The following is a 19,681-nucleotide window of genomic DNA, read 5'->3' on the forward strand; positions in this document are numbered from 1 at the left end:
CAAGAAAGCACATAAAACTATTGGAACAGGTCCAGAGAAGGGCCACAAAAGAGAACAGAGAACTGGAGCCACTCTCTCGTGAAGAAAGGTTGAGTGATTTGGGCTCATTTAGCTTGGAGAAGAGAAGGTTAAGGGGAGACCTCGTTGTGGTCTTTTAGTACCAAAAGGGAGATTACTAGCAGGAGGGAGATTGACTTTTTACATGGTCTGATAAGACAAAGGAGAATGGTTTAAAACTAAAGAAAGGGAGATTTAAGTTAGAAATTATAAGGAAATTTTCACTGAGAGAGCAGTGAGGCCCTGGCACAGGCTGCCTGGAGAAGCTGTGGATGCCCCATCCCTGGAGGTGCATGAAGTCTGGTTGAGTGGCGCCCTGAGCAGCCTGAGCTGGTGGGGGGCAGGGGGTTGGGACTGAGTGAGCTATAAGGTCCTCTGCAACTCAAGCCATTCTGTTATTTTATGATTCTGTGATTCTATGAGTTGTCTTATCCCGTTGACATCCTTTTTGATTTAGAGCAAAGAAATTGTGAACATATCTCATATTTTTACAGGCACAATAGAAATTCAAAGATTTTCTAAAGTGTAAACAGTTGACTATTTCAATACTGTGTTTGTACTCTTTTGCAGCTCTTTTTATCACTCCTGAAAGACAAAGTATTCTTTACTTAAAACAAAAGCTTTCAAAGTTGAGTAGTTAGTTTTTGCTTCAGTGACACTAGGATGTTCTTCAGCAATCTTTCTTCCATGATCCCAAACTCCGATTGTGTATTATATGGTGTAATCACCATCCCAAATACATGTTTTTTTTTCCATGTTCTTCGGCAAAGACAAGCTACTATTTTCTTGCTCAAAACAGACTATTACCACAAAAAAAACCTAAAATATGCTTCACTTACAGTTGTGCATTCATGTATCATACATGCAAACGCAGAAGGGTACACAAATACAATGTTTATAATTGCCCATTTTTTGACTGTGGCTCATACTGTTTTCATTTATGAAATATCTCCTGTTAAGCTGGAGAAATCCACGGAATGCATAATCTGACCCTCTTTCATGAGCAATGGAAACTATAAATAGGTGAGAAAGAAGATCATCTAGCTCTTTCCAACTTTCTGAAAATCCTACTGATATGCTAGCAATATTCCATACTGTTACAGATAATACGTAGAGCAAGAGGGAGTTGTGTTCACCTTGCCCCTACAAGGCCTGGTACTGCCATGGCTCAGTAGTTTCAAATAAATCTTGGTCTAGTAACCTGCATAGCTCTGTAGATTGCAGTGCAGGCATAAGCCAAAAAATTATTATCATAAAACCCTTAACTGATTCATTAGTGCTGCACTCCATTCCATAGGGAAAATGTTATAATTTGTTTCATTTTTTACTTGTATCCATTCTGCATCTGGTAGCAAGATGTCTGAACAAATGACATGAGTTGACAAGCCCTTCGAAAAAATTGAAATTACTGAGTTATCTCTATTGGTGTGAGAGAGAAAAAAATTAGAGCAAATGAGAAGAAAAAGTAAAAACAGTTTCTTCCCATGAACTTCTCTCCCAAATAAAGCAAAAAGGTGAAGACTGTATAACCTTTCTAGTCTACTGCCTGTTTATGCAGTAAATCTATACCAGTAGGAGATTTATTAATTTAACTGTGGTCTTGCATATAAGAATGATATGGATAGTCTCAGATCATATTTGTTCACTTAACAGGGGGATTTATTGGCAATGCCTGATAACCATATTTTGTAGTTTAGATCATTGTTTTTCCATTATATATCACATAGTTTCTCTCTATCTTGCTATTTAAATAAGACATCTAAGTAGTCCTCCTGAATATCAACAAAAACAGTCTGTAGTTGGATGACATAATTTGACAATCAGCAAATTAGAACAGCATGTAGCTTCTGATGAAAAAAAATATTAAATGTGTCTCATAACTCTACTGTTGAGGTTTAGTTAAATACATAACCTTTATTTGAACTTATCTCATTAATCATGGGCAAAAATGTAGCTATTTCATATACGGGACTGTGGAAAAAGATAGCACAGTCATTTACCATTGCTGAGTGCTCACTCCCCAAAGAAGAAAGATAATTTCCATAGGGAGAGTTGACAAGGTGCAGGTTAAATACTCATGCTAGCTTTCCTCTGTAAACTTCAAGAAATCGAATAGTTTTGTTTTATTGTTGTTGTTGTTGTTCTGTTTGTTTGTTTTGTTTTTGTCTTTGTTAAATTACCAAAAAGTTCACCTTATTAAAGGTTGTTAATGAAAGCTTCAATTTTTCAGTACTTCTTCTTTTCTAGGTAACAGCAATTCCCTATTATGGACCCAAGATATGTTCATAGTCATTCCCTAGTTTTTGCTCCTTCTTAAATCTGTTTCACAGCAGGCAATTGGATAAGTGGATAGTTATTCTCAAGCAATAGATTTTTACCTGGCTGGGCATCCTGCTAACTCACTGTTTCTGCTTGGTCTCTGCTGCTGCCCCTGGCACTTGACTTGTTCCAGCAATCTTTTGTTCCTGAGTGTTACAAGCTGACTCATTGCTATCTATAGGTTGTTGATGAATGTTGTGACCTTAAAGAAAGCAATGCTCTGTCAGTTTCAAAATTGACCCTATGCTACTGAAATACTCTGTAATATAAACCCCCCTCTGATGGGCAAGCATTGTACAGTGTTATACTGAAATGTTGCCATTTCCTTTTCATTTGCATATACATGGTGCAGCATATCAAATCTCAGTCTCAGTTCACTGTGACATATATGGAGATTAAATTTCATCCTCCTGATGTGGGAATTTGGGAAATTAACATTCAAAGTTTTTAATTATAAGCAAAGTGGTGTGTCTGTCAAATTCAGATGATGATGTGTGATGAGAAGGTGATCTTTCTGAGTTTTCTTAGGAATTCAAAGCATGTGTATGGTAGATCTATAAACCCAATGCTAATCATCCCTATGAGGTACCTCTATCAGACTGCTCTCAATGAGGAACACATTCGGGGGCTGTAGGTGAGACGTGACCATATGCAATCACAATTTATAGTGAACACTACTGGGGGTGCAACTGCCTCCTTTTTTTCAATTTTTTTCTCCATTTAAATATAATGTTGCAAGTATAATTTGCTCCAAAACTTTGTTGGAGCTTAAACACCGAGATCTGATTATGAAATATAAGGTTTACTAGTACTCTAAAAGTATAAGGAACATAATGCTTTTGGCTATTGTCTCCATTTTCATTTGCCAAGTTAATGGTTTTGTTTTTCATTGCTTTTATTTACACTCTATGTTATTCATTAATAATTATCATTTCATTTTGCATAGGGTGGTTTTTGGTTTTTCGTTTGATTGGTTTTGTTGTTTTTGTTGTATTTTGTCCTTGAACTTGAAGGAGGATGATAACCACAGATTCCTTTTACAGTTACCAAAAATCAGTCACAGAGCTACAAACTCCAACTCTCAAATGTCAGTGGTCACATCTCTCAAGTCTTCAAGGGTTTTGTGTACTACTGGGGCTATGTTAGCTTACCCCAGCCACTGCACTGCTTTCTAATCTTGGAGGAACTAGTGAGGTTTTAATCGCTGTTGAACAATCAATGTTGAACATGTTTAGATTCATTTCCCTGATCTAAGAAACCAGAGCCCTGCAGTAATCAAGCTGAAATTCTCAGCATGCACTGTTGGATCCGATCTTGTTCAGAGAATTCTTCTACCAGACAACTGCTCATACAGAAGATCATACAGTACCAAAGCATATCCCTGTCCCAGTGGTGGGGTAGGATGATAGGAGCAGACCTGATTATGCATTACTAGGTAAATTCTGTAGACAAGGTTTGAGGTCTTCTGAAGTATCTGCTTCAATGACTGCCTGGAAATGAAAGGTTCAAAACCTAGTTTCTCTTATTCTAGTTGAGTGATCCAGTTTACAAGGCTGCAAGGTCAGATGCTTTCCCCTTGGTCCCAGTGATTGTTGAAATACTGATGCAACATAACAAATTCCCAGCAAGACACAGAACATTGTCAGAGTAGACAGTGCTCATAGTACTCGCCTACATCAGAAGTTCACATCTCTCCTCTAAAACAGCGTGCATTAAATTATGGGTCTCCATCATCTCTGGTGGCTCTTTTCACAGTCTGTTTTCAGCAGTTTGGGGACTGTGCCGTTTCTTGCTGTTTGCAGAGGGAAGGGATAGTAGTTTCGACTTAGTAAAAATTTTCTTCATTGCAGTAGCTACCTTTATCTAATTCTCAATAAAAGAGTTCCGTATGGCCATACATGAACACAAAATTCCTGAGCACTACTTGTAGTGACTCTTGCTTTCCATACATTGCATCTTTTTTCTTTCCGGACAGCCAGAATTAAAACAGGGATTAATTTGAAATAACAGAATATTTAAACCAAGATTTAAATGAGTCTCACAGTAGTCAGAAGCAGAGTCAGCTGCTTCTTTAGAAGTTCCTGTGGCAGATACAGGTCCCTAAAATACCTGAAAGCCACATACTGAGAGCTACTCATGTGTGCTGTTGCATAGAATAGAGATAGCTTCCAATTTATTTTCAGTATGTTACTACACATGAACATCACGTTCAAAGTAATAGCAATTATGTAGCCACAATGAGATTTTCTTCCTCTGTCTCATAAACATTATCAGGTTCCTATTTAACAACCTCCTGTATATGCACACTGTGCCAAGCATGAAAAGCTATAAGAGCAGGAAATACTTGGCCATCATTTCCCATTTTTCAACACCCTTAGAATTTGGCTGCTGTCCTGTTTTGGTGGTGGCTTGTTTTGGCAACCCACCTCCCTGTTGCCTTGAGTTATGATTGAAACAGTTTTTATCTAAAACAGCATATTTATAGCCTTGTGAATATCAAATTCTTGATTTGCTCCCTGTTTGCTAAGTTCTTGTGAGGGAAAAAGAACAGTTATACCTTGAAGAGATCTTTAATGCAGCTTACACTGTATTTGTTATAGTAGATCTTTCCTTACAGTATTTCTTTGTATAGCAGGATCAAATCATAGTGGGAGCTTTCTTTATAATTGAAAAGATGAAGAGTAAAGAAAAAGGACATAAAGAATTTTTAGGCTCCTAAGGAATTCAGATGTATGTAGTATTAAAAGATTTTTAAATGCAAGCTCTTAAGCATAATTTCAGAAGTCCTAGCTGTTTTTCCAAAGCTAACAAAAATTATTTAAAATTACTCATCAAAATCTCTCGCAGCACCAAATGTTTGGGTGGTGATTTAGACAGACATCTGAAACGTGAATATTACTGTCCAAGCATAATCATTGACTGATGCTTTGAGTCACATTCATGTTGTGGATTTAGAGAGACAATTCAGACAAGGCAGTCTGATTTATTATTATTCTAGTTTATTTCAGTTTCACCCGTTACGACCACTGGAATCATAGGGTAAGTTGTGTTGATGAAGCTGAATGACTTGAATCTCGTTTATATTAGCCCAGGAAAATCAGAGATTTTGTATTACCCAGAAACTCATTGAAAGACAGGTTAAAATTAAGGAGCTCTCTGCAGCATTCTGGGATATGCATTTGATGTAAAGTATAAGTTCTTCAGAAAGAAAATGTCACTCAGAGAAATATTTGTAATATTCTTTACCATTCTACTTGTAACAACTTTTCGATAGGAAATACCTTTACCACTTCACAAGTAGTGTTTGGGTAATCTTTAAACAATTTATACTAAACAACTGGCAGGTTATTAAGAACACAGATGTTAGATGACCATTGATTTTTCCTTCAGTGATCTTAAGAAGAAAGAACTAATCAGCAAACAGTGAGATTTGTCTGCTCTATGCCTCCTGCCCAGCCAGCTTCGAAAACATCTATCAGGTAAAAGTGTTAATTAGGAAAAAAAAAAAAAAAAAAAGCTAACATTGAACCAATATGTAGGAACAAGTTTCTTGTCAAAAATATTTCAATTCAGAAATGATGTGTCACTTAAAAATAATTATTTCACCATTTAAAATCTCCAAACTAAAAGGCAATGTAAGAGGTATCATAGTATAGGAATTTGAAAATATTTGTTTATTAAATACATAGCTCATAAATTGTCAAAGAAAAAGTTAAATCATATGTGAAACATGTATCTACACCCATGACTTATGTGGTAACTAACTTGATAGGTAAATGTTGCTAATATGGTAGTATACAGATAATTGAATAATGTATACCTTCATTCTACCTTTTAACCCAGTGAAAGCTACCGCTCTGTGTCCTGAACCAGGGCCTTACAAAAAATGTTTTGTCTTTGGGATAAAGAAGTATCTCACAAAGAGATGAAGGTCCTTCTGAATTTGGTGTTTCCAAGCACCCATTTCAGTAAGTTTCAGAAAATGGAGGTGAGAACAAAACTACAATTTTTTTCTGTAATGTACTCTCCAGCATAGAAGTTACAGAATAGAAAGAGATAAGAACTTTATTATATTTGCCTCTGTTGAAAGTGCTTAATCAGGCCATACTAGTAAATTAAGAGAGACAGTATTTAACTGGTGAATCATGGGATAGAAGAGAAATAGATTATTTTGGGGGAAACCTATATCCTTTGAAGTCCTTTTTGGATTTAAATTTTGAAACAAAGTGCTTCCCATCTTTATGCCAATCTGATAGCAGCTGAATCATGGTTTAAAGGTATCTTTCTTCTGGAAAGAAGCAACTGCAGGAGCAAATACTATCTGAATTTGTTTGTGAATCTACCCCTTGTTCACAATGAACAGTATCTTTTCACCAGAATGAACTAATTTGAAGCAGACTTTCCTCACAGGAAAGCTGTAGTAAAATAGGAAAAAGTAAAAATACAAAGAAAGTTAATTTGTGCTAGTTAAAAAAATAGCAATTTTAAAACAGTGAAATAAATTAGGATTTGTAGTTTGTTAACAATGAGTTATCAGAAACCATTCCCATATATTTCCTGACGGTTTACCATTACATAACTCACTCTATATTTATAATGTACATCTGGCATACTGTACTCCTATTCAGATCATTTTAATTAAACCAGCCTCTGAGCTCCCATATAAAACAATGGAAGTTCTGAAGTGTAGGAAAACAGCAGCACAAATTCATGAATAGCTCTGTATGTGAAGTCAGGCAATCTGCAGATTAGTGCAGTGGTTTCCTGTTGTTAACACCATGAACTTGTTGAACTCTGTTAGTAAAATTCTTCTAACTTCAGCCCAGTCACTGAGGCTACTGCAGAAGAGATGGGCCAAAAGAGAAAAGATGAATAGCTTTTTAGATTGGGGGGAAAAAGAAGGAGAAAAAAAAAAGAGAAAAAGTTCTACCTTTGTAGGCTTGAAAAGGACTGCATGGCTTTGGAACTTTCTGAGTAAAACTGCAGTATCAGCATTCACTCTCAAAAGCAAAATTTGCTTAAACCAAATAATCAGTGATAGACAGACATGAGAGGCCAACGTTGAAACAACTTCTAAATGTTGCTTGATGATTTAGACTTAATTTTCAGTAAATGTCTTGCTTAGCCGCCAGTCTCAGAGGGACTGAGAAGTCCCCAGAGGACAGCTTTTCTCATGAGGACCTCAATTATATGCATTTAAAAGTAATTGATATTGCAATTTTTGTGTACAGAAGTTTATTTTCACAGCATCTAAAAATCTTGCTCTAAAAGCTATATAAATCTGCAAGAAATTACCAGACATTTCTTTTAAATCTTATTGGATTGATATTATTCATTATTTTAAAACATTCTTACAGACCTCTAATAAATTATTAGTATGGATAAGAATCCTTGTACGGCAAATGAAGTCTGCTGATTAGAGGCTTATTTTCTTAGCTGTTTTTTCATGAGTGCTGCAGAATCTGTGAACAACAGAAAGAAAAAGCATGGATATAGAGTACTAACAATGATATGAGTATTTAATCGTTATAAAGTATTATGATGATGATGTACATTAATGATTATAGAATATTACAAGCTCATAATATCATAGGATGATTTAGATTGGAGGAACCTTAGGAGGTCTATAATCCAGCCTTGTTCTCAGAGAGGACAGGTCATGACAGACCCTCCAACTAGATATCCGCAATTGATAAAATGAAAAGCAGCTGTAAAACTTCCACCAAAACCCAAGGTATAGCTCAGTGGTTTTTTAAATGTTGGTAAAGTTCCTTTTGGTTCCAGTTGCTCAATTCAGTTGCAAGTGAAATTAATTGGTCAAGCTAAGAGGATCTAGTTAGTGAACAGAATGTGAGCCTTAGGTCATCTAATGAATTCCTACTAAGAATTATCGCTCTATAAACTGTATGTAACTGATCCAGACTATAACATCCATTTGCAGTATATCCTTTGCCAAATGCTTTCCCAAATGGTGAATGCTATTTTAAACTTCTATTTGCACTTTTTATCCAAATCTTCCCTTCTGGGAGAGCATCTTAAATACAGTGCCATAGACATGAAGGTGATTCTTCTGACCTTTAGGATAGAACAAGGATCATTTAACCAAATAAATTATTTGTAATGCATAATGTGACCAGTGCAAATAACTCCACAAACCACAGGGGAGAGAAGTTTCTCTTTTTCCTGCTGTTTCTGCTGTTCAGAGACGTATTGATGTTTTAGACATTATGGAGATTATCCAAAATGACATTAGTCCAGTCACAACTGTAGCAAAACCCTCCTGTGTTATACAAATTAATTTGCTGTGAAAACCTGTATAAAGAGATTCTGAATAAATAGATGACTGCTGAAATCATTTCCTTCGTTGTACAAATAAAGTCTGTAATTAAGATTTAGGTCTGTGAGTTTCTATTTCTTCTTCATCTGATATCCTTTTCGTTTAAAGATTCAGGAGTTAGAGAATTATTTTAATCTAAATTGCAGAGTGTAAGGATTAAAAACATAATAATTCCAAAGGGAAATAATTTTAAGGTAATAATATTCACATAAGGCAAGATTTGGTATGACTGTGTGGAGATGTGAGGGGAAGAGAAGGAAGAGAGAAGTGGAACAAAAAGGAAGAAAGCCAAGAATTAAGATCACAGCCCTATATATAAGGTCAATACTAGCTTTACCCTTATGCTGGCTAGCTGAGCAGGCATGACAGAGACTGAAATAAGAGGAAGCTACTGTGTCCTTCTGCCAGTCAGAGATCATTAAAATGCATCCTTGTGTTTCTCTGTTCCTCAAGTTGCTGCTGCGAGGACGCCTCACCACTCTCAGCATTGTGGGCGTTGTGCTTCTAATTGGTACTTGTGAAGAAAACGGCTGCTACCGCAATACAGAAACCATGGAGATACACAGCAAAGTGTGAATTGTCTATGCCACTTGACTTACAGCTCCACAAGTCAAACCCATTCTGGTAATCTTGAACCTTTCTAATTCCCAGGGAAATATTAGCACATTGATATACATCAGCATACTAACACTAACTGTTTTGACGTTCTAATTCTAACAATGATTACTGTACTGATACTAAATGCTGTTCAACAGACACTCAAGATTGGGATAAACTACACTAATCTGTAAGTCATATATATATGTCATGAAGGCAAAAAGGTATACAAAACATTCAGTGGTCATCCTGATAAATATTCTTCAACAAAAGCAAAGAGATGCCTTAGTGAATTTTGTATACGTAAACTCTAAATACGCAACAGAGAATATTTTTTTGCATTGCTGAAGCAAATTCATGAGTTCCACAGGTGCATGTGGAGTTCTAATGAATGGAGCTACTCTGCATCATGTTTCTTCTGGAATGGGGAAAAATCTCTGCTGGAGAGAATGGCAATTCTAATGCTGTGGGCCTTGATGCAGAAGTTACCACTAGCATATTGGGAACAAGAGGAGAAAGCAGAAGATGAAGAAGGAAGTTCAGATTTGGAAAAATTACTATGCACTTTTAGGTAAGAAAATTAGGGTACTTGTTTAGAGATGGGTTGTAAAAACTATTATAGGCAGTTTACTGTACACATCAGAACTGGGAAAATAGCAGGCAGGCAAATGAAGACAAGGACAGATACTGCCAGTGATCAGTTATTAGGCGGTAACAGAGAAAAGCAGAAAAAAACATTTGCAGTCCTGCAGCCATTCAGACAGTGTAGTTTCTCCAGGTAGTTGTCCTTCTGTTTTCACAGGGAAAAGAAATCTTGAAAAACATGGGAAGTCTCACTTGTAAGTTGTGGTCATGCAGCGAACTGAAAATTCCCTCACGGATATATCAGTTGACTTACAATAACGGGAGATTAGGTGTCCAAATTCCTTAAGATGTTTGAATTTTTTAGTCACTTCATTAATCACTGAAGCTAGGATGAGGATAGGATATGGTATTCTTGCTTCCATGCAAAGAACAACCTTAAGAGTGTTTCCTGTGATTGACACAGATGTTAGTTGTTAGATACTGAGAAAGATTTCTGTGGGCTCATTGTTTGTTTGATGAAAATTGCAGCTTTAGAGGAAATAAAAAAAAAAAAAAAAAGCCTTGAAGTCCCAGATTTTATTTCAACATTTGCAAAATAAGTTACTTTGATTTTTGAAGTGACACTTCATTTCAATATTGTCTGAATTTAATGCATAAAAAGAAATGTCATTTTGTGCGTACAGGTGTGCTAATAAGATATGGCATTTTTATGGATTGCTCGTCTCATGAAGTTTTCAAAGTCTCCAGGAAAGCTAAAGCATAATGCATTGTGTGGCTTGTCCAGCTGTTAACTTTCTTCTACTGCCAGGCCTAAGAGGGGATAATTGTCCCAGATATTTTAATCTAAGTTTTGCCTTTGACTGCAGCATAATGAAATACATGCAAGTGCAAAAACAAACAACCAAACAAAAAAAAGCAACAATCAAGATATTTCAGAGTAGAAAGTAGCTAGATTGAAATTGTAAACATAATAACAGAAGGGCAAGTAATATTCCAGGGATGTTTTGCTGTGAAATTAAATTTCCAGCAGTGTTTTCAAGCAGTAGCAACAGCAGCAGTGACTATATGGCTCTGTGGCTTGTTGTTTTTTTTGTTTTTTTTTTTTGAAGGAGCAGGGGTGGCATGGTGAAAATACTTGGCTAGAGAAGATACCTAATTTCTTAGAACTATATTTGGATAAAGTCTTCCATGATCATGCTGAACTTCATTAAATATTAAAGCTTAAAACTGTCATAAATACATTTACTACATGTGAAGAATTGATAGAGAATTAGGGAGATACTTCAAGAAAATCAAGCAAAAGAAGTAGGTCGACCAGAGCTATGGATGGAAGTGGATGCATTTAAGAGTTAGTGCAACTCTTTCATTGCAATGTGTTTCTACATATTTAAAGTAATTTTTATTGTTTTATCAAGTAGTTTTTCACTACTAGAAATGATGGTTTTCTGCAACTCCTACAACTGCTATCATCTGTCCATCAGCTCTGACTGTGCTACTCACAAGCTCCAGAGCAAACTAAATCTTCTGCAAAACATTATCATATATTTAATATTAGATTGTGTAGTAATTTGCGCATAGCAAAATCAATGACATTTCCAGAAATGTCAAAAATCCAAACTGTGGTTGGCCACAAATTACCTAATTTGAAACAGTGAATTCACTGAGCTTTTAGGATGTGTTCACAGTTTTTCTTTTGTCTCTTTAACATTTCGAGTCTCCAAAACTCCATGCTGAAAAGGTCTAATACCTGTGGTTTGCAGTCATCTGTTACCCATTCATTACCAGGGATTCTCTGAACCACTCCTTTCCCCGCCCAGTACTGAGGTTTGAGAAACAACCCACACATAAAACTATCACAGTCAACAAAACAATCAATTCCATTGTTCTCAGCAGAGATTTGCTCCAAAGTGTTCATCAACTGGAATTATTTAAGAAACAAAATTGCTGCAAGATGGAGACAGAAGCACACTGGCAATGCTTTGAAAAATCGTCTTTATTTGCTGCTTGTTTTTAAAAATATTTTTTCTCTGAAAACATTAGTGAGAAAATATTAATAGAGAATTGCATATAGCAATTTTAGTATAAGAATAAGCACTTGTTACTTGACATTTGTAGCCTAATGTAATCCTGTAGTGTTTTACACAGGATTTTTCATGAATGCAGATCTTTCCTGTTGAAGACAGTGTTGTATAATGTCACAGCTGAAACATTTTCCCCATCATTGTTTCTGCCTAAAACTTTATAGATAATTTTGTGAGAATCAAGGATGATGATCACCTCTACAAATTACAGGTTCCTAAATCAAATTATCTGGTATTTCTTGAGATAGTTCAACACAATAAAGAAAAGACATTTCAGATGCTATTAATGACATTCTGAAAAATTTAATTCATGATCTGCATGTTAGCTTCAGACAAGATCATCTTGGGAATGGAGGCAAAGCATGTTCTCTTGACACTTTTTTGAAGAAGGCAACTATATCTACATCTCCATTCCATACAGTCAGAGTGAGCTGTTATCCACAAGAAATAAAAAGGGCAAATTCTCATTATCCTCCAAGGAATTGGGATATCCCTGGAAACTAATCTCAATGATGACACCAATTTACACATAGTTACCAGTCACAATTAGAGAGTCAAGATATGTCAGTATTTATCAAATAGCAATATCTGAGATATTTGACATAGGGTTATTTTTTTTCTTCCTACTCTAGTATCAGTTATCGCAAGATGAAGGTGCCAAAGTCATTTAAATTGCTGTTTTCAAATTTGAGAGGCCACAATCAAGCACAAAATGCATATTCTGGCACAAAATTAGCTACAGGTTGCCTATAAGAGGGAGGAATGTCTAACTAGCCAAACAACCAAACTGCAGGACAGTCTTGTCTTTTAAAGAGCTAATGATTTGAAAAAAAATCTAGACTGGAGTTCATATCAATTATCAGTTCTCTTGATCTGAAAGCAAAAAATTGCCTGGAGTAATGTAACAGTAATGTAAGTGACTTAAGCATGGCAGGTAAAGCAGTTAAAAAAATTAAAAACTTTGGGATTGTGCTATAGGCACAAGTGTAAATAAATTTTATTTGCAGCTGTATTTTTTGCTCTTTTTTTTTTGTTTGTTTTTTGTGAATTTCAGTATATGAAATTATTGTATATGACAGCAATCTACGCTGGAATGTCATAACTATATCCTGCAAATGGTTGCTTACTTAGAGATCCCATGAGCAGGAAAGCCACCATACATAAGGGAATTAAAAGTACATATGGATATTCAACACAGTGGATGAACAAATCTACAAGGAAAACTTTATTTCCAAGTTTTTCTTGCCTTTGCTAGAGAAGCTGCATAAACAAAGGAAATGAATATTCACACATTCAATTTCAGTAATCTTAATGTTATATCAGAAACTTATCACAGAAAAGAAACATTAAATAAAAAGAAAAGTTAATTCTGCTCTGTTATTTTTTGATCAGAGAGATCACATAGGAAGATGACTGATATTCTGATGGTCTTTTCCTGTTTTTCCCCCAAAATGATATTAGACCAAATGTCATTGTGTATTTAAAGTAGTTTCTGCATTCACAGTCTTTCACTATAAATTATTGATCACAAGAATACTCCAGTATATAATCTATGTATTAATACAAAAAAAATTTCAACTCCGGAAGGCAGGAGTAGATGGTTGTCATTGACAAATATCAATTACAAAAATCTATAAGGTACTATAATACCTTGTTCAATATGTAATAAGAATAGAATTTTAAATCACAGATGTTATGCAACATATAACATACACATAACACTGATAAAATTTCAGGGGACCTGAGTTAATAATTAAGAAGAGAAAGAAAAGAGAAAAGAAGAACAAGCTGGAAAGGAGAAAGGCTTTTAAAGAATAAGAAGAGAAAACAGCATTCAGCATTAACTCTTCAGAAAGAAGATATCCTCAGGACAATGGGTGATTCTTTTTTCCTTACTATGGAGCAGAGGGAATGCTTTATGCAAACACTGACCAATCTGAGGTAGCAAATTACTACTTTGTCTCTTCTTTTGATTACAGAAGTTGGTAGCAAACATTTTCCTAAGTAAAGTATTGCAGAAAAATAGATCTATTTTAACACTGTAAGCTGTCAGCATAAGTTTCACCTATAGCAGAAAGATTTTGAAGACCATGGGTTTGAGAGGAAATCTTAGAAAGAACTGTAATGTCTGTTAGGACACAGGAAAGACATCAGCTAAGGAACTGAAACAAGCTTTTTATCACTTCCAACTTTGAAGAGAAAAACTAAAAGATGCTTAAAAAATAGGTTTTTACAGTTGTCAAAAATGAATGCATGATGGTAGTTTGGGGGTTATTATATCTTGTAATCTGCAATGCCATTCACAAATATGGAATGTCTTATCTCAGGTTATTTAAAGAACTCAAAATACTATTTTTAGATGGTTACATTTTCTTTTAAGATCTTACAAGGGCAGATGTGATATGAAAAATAGGGAAAAAAAGAGCCATAGTATATATATTTAAAAAACAAGAGCTAGAGACTTATGAACTATTCAATGTAAAAAGTACTGGAATAATTATTGAAACTTTCTAGCTGGAAAAAAGAAGCTGCATAGTCATCAGTATATTTTACTTAAGTACAAATCATATCAAGACCATGTAATTTTATTGTAAGACAAAAATGGACAAAAGAGGAGAAGAAAACTTGATATATGTTTGTTTTAGTAAGGCTTGACTTTAATACTGTACTTTATGATTTTTTAATAAGGAAAAGGTGTTATCTAGTGTATTTCAGGACAGTGTAGAATGAAGTGGAAAGTCACTAATAGGTAGAATTTATTAATACATTACTTCTAAAATGAATAAAGAACATACCTGACATTATCCAAGTTCTCATTAATAAACTCAACAATGAGAGAAGAGAGTAATTCAATTTCTAGGTGATGCTGTGGTGGAAGGCACAATATTAATGGACAGGATTCCAATTCAAAGGATATGGGAGATAATTCCACAGGAGAGAGAGTGGTCAGAGATCTGAAGATCTCTCCTGCGTAGGTGGGCTAAACAATCTGCTCTTTGGTGTGTTTTCACAGAAAAAAATGACAGGGAGAATGTTTCAACCTTGAAAGGCTGCTGGAAGTGAAATGGAATTGTATGTTCTCCACAACTTCAATGAACACAACAGGAAGAAACAGCCTCTATTTACTAAGTTATTTTGATTAGATATTAAAAAATATGTTAAAATAAAAATAGGATGATTATATGTTGATATAAATTGTGAAGACAATAGCAGGATCTTCATCACTGCTCTCTATGGAATTTATTAGAGAAATTTCTTAGCTGTTCCAATGACAGCCTGAGTGATTGTTGGGAATGTCGTATTTAATCTTAATCACTGGCAAGGCCAAAGGATTAGTAGGTGCCTTGGAGATCCTTTCACTCCCAGTGATTCCTGACTTGTTATAAGTGCACTTTCGAGTGCTGCCTGTTTCACCCACCCACAGAACATCTGGTGTGAAAGATCAGTGATCATACAACTGCCTTGCTGTGCCCTGGAAGCACCCTTCCTCCAAACTACTTCTTTTCTTCACCAGTCATGCACATGTATGCTTTCATCGCATTCTGGTTTAAAGGTCTTTTCTCCCAGCAAAATTATTAATTTTTTTTTTTTTTTTTTTTTTTTTTTTTTTTTTTTTTTGCATAGCAAACAAATTGTGAAGTTTATCCAATGAGTATAATCAGTTAAAACTGTGATTGCACGTGACATTAGTATTCCTGTCTTGTTATGCACAGCAGTTATCCTGATTCTTATTCTAGACAATTTTGTGGCAGCAGCTGAGAAATATGCCAGATCTGTTGGAGCTCATCCAGAAGAGGGTCACAAACATGACCCAAGGGGTGGAACACCTCCCTTATGAGGACAGGCTGAGAGAGCTGGGGCTGTTCAGCCTAGAGAAGACAAAGCTCCAGGAAGCCTTTGAGTATCTAAAGAGGGGCTGTAAGAAGGAAGAGAACAGGCTCTTTAGCGGGGCCTGCTGTGATAGGACAAGGGGAAATTGTTTCAAACTGAAGGAGGAGAGATTTAGACTGGACATAAGGAAGAAGTTTTTACAGTAAGGATGGTGAGGCACTGGAACAGTTTGTCCAGAGAGGAAGCTCTGTCCCCAGGAACATTCAAGAGGACAGAGCTCTGAACAAGCTGACTAGCTGTGGGTGTCCCTGTTCATTACAGGGGAGTTGGACTAGATTATCATTAAGGGTCCCTTCCACCTCAAATAATTCTATGATTCCATGATTCAGTGATCTGACACGTAGCACACTTTGAGGAGGATAGGAACTATTGCAGCTAACAGTGTCTGAGTTTTATTTCAGAACAGGAGATATGCAAAAAATCAGTCAGCATGTGTTTCGTATTTGCACTGTATGCATTCAACACATATTTTTAAGCTGCCTTTGTAGGCATGTAAATTCTTGAAAAGAGGTATCAGCTGTTATGTGTAGAAAATGCTTTTAAGAGTAGGTGTTGCTATGTGCAAAACTTTGCTCTGAAGAGGTAAAGGAAGTCATTCTTACTTAAGTCAAGTGTCCAGCATTTTAGTGACTCCTTGCAGAGTGTGATCTCCTTGAAAATGTAATCCAAAGTATTTACTATGAAGGCAGAAAAAACAATTTCATGACACAGTGGTGGGATAGGAAAGCAGTTTTCAGAAGCTCATTTTACTGACTAATTCCCTCACTTGGGTAAATGTGTTTGCTAACCATCAAGTTAGGAAAGGAAAAAAAAATACAGACCATTCTCCCACTTACTATTGTTTGAATTGAATCTTGTGCTGTTGTTTCAGTTGTATTTTTTGCTGAACGTAAAACCGATAATAATGATCTACTTACATGGCCTGTTCTCTGTATATCTGTCATATTAAAGTCTATGCTGTTTGTTTATCATGCAGTGATCTATAACTCTCTATTAATTTAATTATACTAAAAGATCTTAAAAGCCTTGGGCTAAGTAACATGTCAATTACAAATGAGTTTAACTTGGAATAAATATAAACTTAATACTTGTAATTTATTGCTTTAAATATAAACAAAGCCCTTACTATGACACAATCTATTATTAATTGCTCCAGCGCTCCAAGTCCAATTAAGCGAATCCATTTACATTTTCTTCAGAGGAAGTCGATGTTCATTTCTCATAGGAAGTGCAAGGAGCCTACCTTTCTACTTCTCTTAAAGCCCCTAATGCAACAAAGCACTTCTGTGTTTAATGAACTGTGTCATGTCGAGGGTGAGGGGACTGCTGGTGGCATGAGAGGCAGAGCCGTGTGGTAGGGATTGTGTTTCCTTAACTAAGTGACTTTCAAACAAATATCTGGTCATATACAATTATTTATTTAGATATAAGTAATGAATGCATGTTTTCTTGTTGAGTTGTTTCTAGAATCTTTCTCCAGTACCTTTTCAGTAACAAGGAGAAGCTGTTTTGAGCTATATATGTACATACATGTGTATCTGTATGTGTGTATTATACATGATCAATTCAAAAATATCTTAAACTTTTTTATACTGGTTATACCTGCATGTATTAAAGTAGCTAAACTGATTTTTTTTTTTTTATTTTTTAAGTGTGTGAAAATGTATACATATAAAAATGTCAGCTGCTGTGCTGAGACCTGGTACTTCATGCCTGGGGTAAAATTTTATTGCTAAGTTATAAAAGACAGGGTTTATAGTGGAAACCCTGACACAACATTAACTATGGTTATGCTATCAAAGGAGTGCAGCATTTAAGAATTTAGGAACTATTTTGTCTGTGTGTGTGTAGGCAGTCATGTGTAGCCTGTGTCTAAAACTTCGTTTTAGCTTACACATGCCTTTTATATGTATTTTTAAATATTTTGAGAGAGCAAGTCACAAACTGGTTCTGACAACAGCGTCTTCACATATATCCTTTTTCTTGTTGTCTACAAAAAATAAAAATGTTTCAAAAAACTGAAAAAAATCACAAGTAGATCATGTGCAGCTTAAAAAATGGATGAATTATGTTTTTTTTTTTCCTATTCTTTTCAAGCTAAGTAACTGAGTAATGTGTTATCAGTTGTAAGAAGTCACAGCAAATTTAGCTACAGTTTGGAGATAGAGCAAATACCTTCTCTGTTCCAATTTATACTTCGCATTCATGGCCTTTTTAGTGATATTAATGTAAAACTGAAATGAAATGAGCAGAATAAAGATTATGAACATTTAATAGGAGAATTGAAATTTCCAGGGAATGAGCTCAGTTATACATTCCTGCAGTGTTGGTCTGTCTAGTTTTATCAAAAGGTATGAGCAAGATAGTCATTCTTGCACCTATCCTCAAGTTATGAGAAGGCTACAAGCTGCATCTGTATACCCAAAAAGGGTTTGCAAAATTTCTGATGGGACTTGCAATGACCTCACCTGTTCTTCTGAATATGTTGCCTGTAGCAAGAAAGCTGAAGAATATGGAAAAAAAAATAGGTTAGGCAGTGTTTCAGATGGTCTCACAGAACCTAGGTGCTCCAATGCTCATAGTACAAAGCAATCTTAACTCCTAGGAAATAGCCCTCACATTTTCTTGTGTGACAATAATGTTTTATTAAAAAAAAAAAAAAATCATTGCATATATAAAAATCTTGTTTTTAATTTTGTGGTTCTGAAGGCTCATAACTTAGAAAAATGCACGTATAATGTGTATACCTTTTACTTCTTATGCTATTCAGCATGCCAATCTAACTTAAGCTATATACTTTCCCATTTGCTCTGCAAATATTGATGTCTATAAGCTACTAATCCATGTTAGCATGAAATTCTAACTGTTGATAAGACAGAACTAAATTGACATGTTAGAATTCAAGTTTCTTGGATTAGGAATTATTCTGTGCCAAGCACACAGCTTTGCATTCACTCTGGTTGAACATTATGAGGTTCTTCTCAGCTTTATTCTCTCACTCATTATAACTTTTTGCACTGTAAATAACTTTTCTCAGTTGCCACGAGTTCTCAAAGCAGACATGGTGGCTTTACAATGACATTTGCTAATTTTGTCAAGAATCTCAGAAACATCTTGTTTGGTCCCATGGACTTCTGTGTGTATGCTGTGATTAAATGATCAGACACGCTGTAGAAATTTCCATTACTGTTTCATAAATGCTGTTTTTTTGGTTTTGTTTTTTTTTTTCTGTTATTAGTAACATAAACATAGATTATATTAAGACTAGTTCAGTAGTTCCTTCAAACACTCAAAGGATTGTGAAGGCTTTTAGTGCAGAAGAGACTACGCCCAGACTGCAGAGAAACATTTCTTTCCATTGCAGATTGTATAGGCCATCCTCACTCCCATCTTTGTCCTTGCCACTCCTTCTTGACTTAAGTCAGATCCCTCTATTGTTCTGATGTGGCTATTTGGTGAACTGAATTGCTTTAGCTTTAGCTTTTTTTTTTTTTTTAATTTCTCCCTGAAATTTTTTTAAATTCAATTACCTCATCTTTCTAGCTTTCCAAAGAACAGTCCTTCTGCCAGAAGTAAGGGAAGGAATAAATATTGAGGTTCAGTATTCAAAAGGAAGCAACAAGGCTGACTGTGAAACACTTGATGTGCAACATCCTCAGAATGGAAAACAAGATCATTGATGTAAGGCAGGAGAAAAAGTAAACTAACAGAAAAGTAATCACACTATTTCATTCCCTACTTTTATCATAGTGTATCTAAAAATCTCTCAGTATAATGATAGTATTTGATGTAGCTGCATCAGGTTTTTTGTTCT

Source organism: Lagopus muta, chromosome 3 (genome assembly GCF_023343835.1).
Source record: "Lagopus muta isolate bLagMut1 chromosome 3, bLagMut1 primary, whole genome shotgun sequence".
NCBI classification, from domain to species: Eukaryota; Metazoa; Chordata; class Aves; order Galliformes; family Phasianidae; genus Lagopus; species Lagopus muta.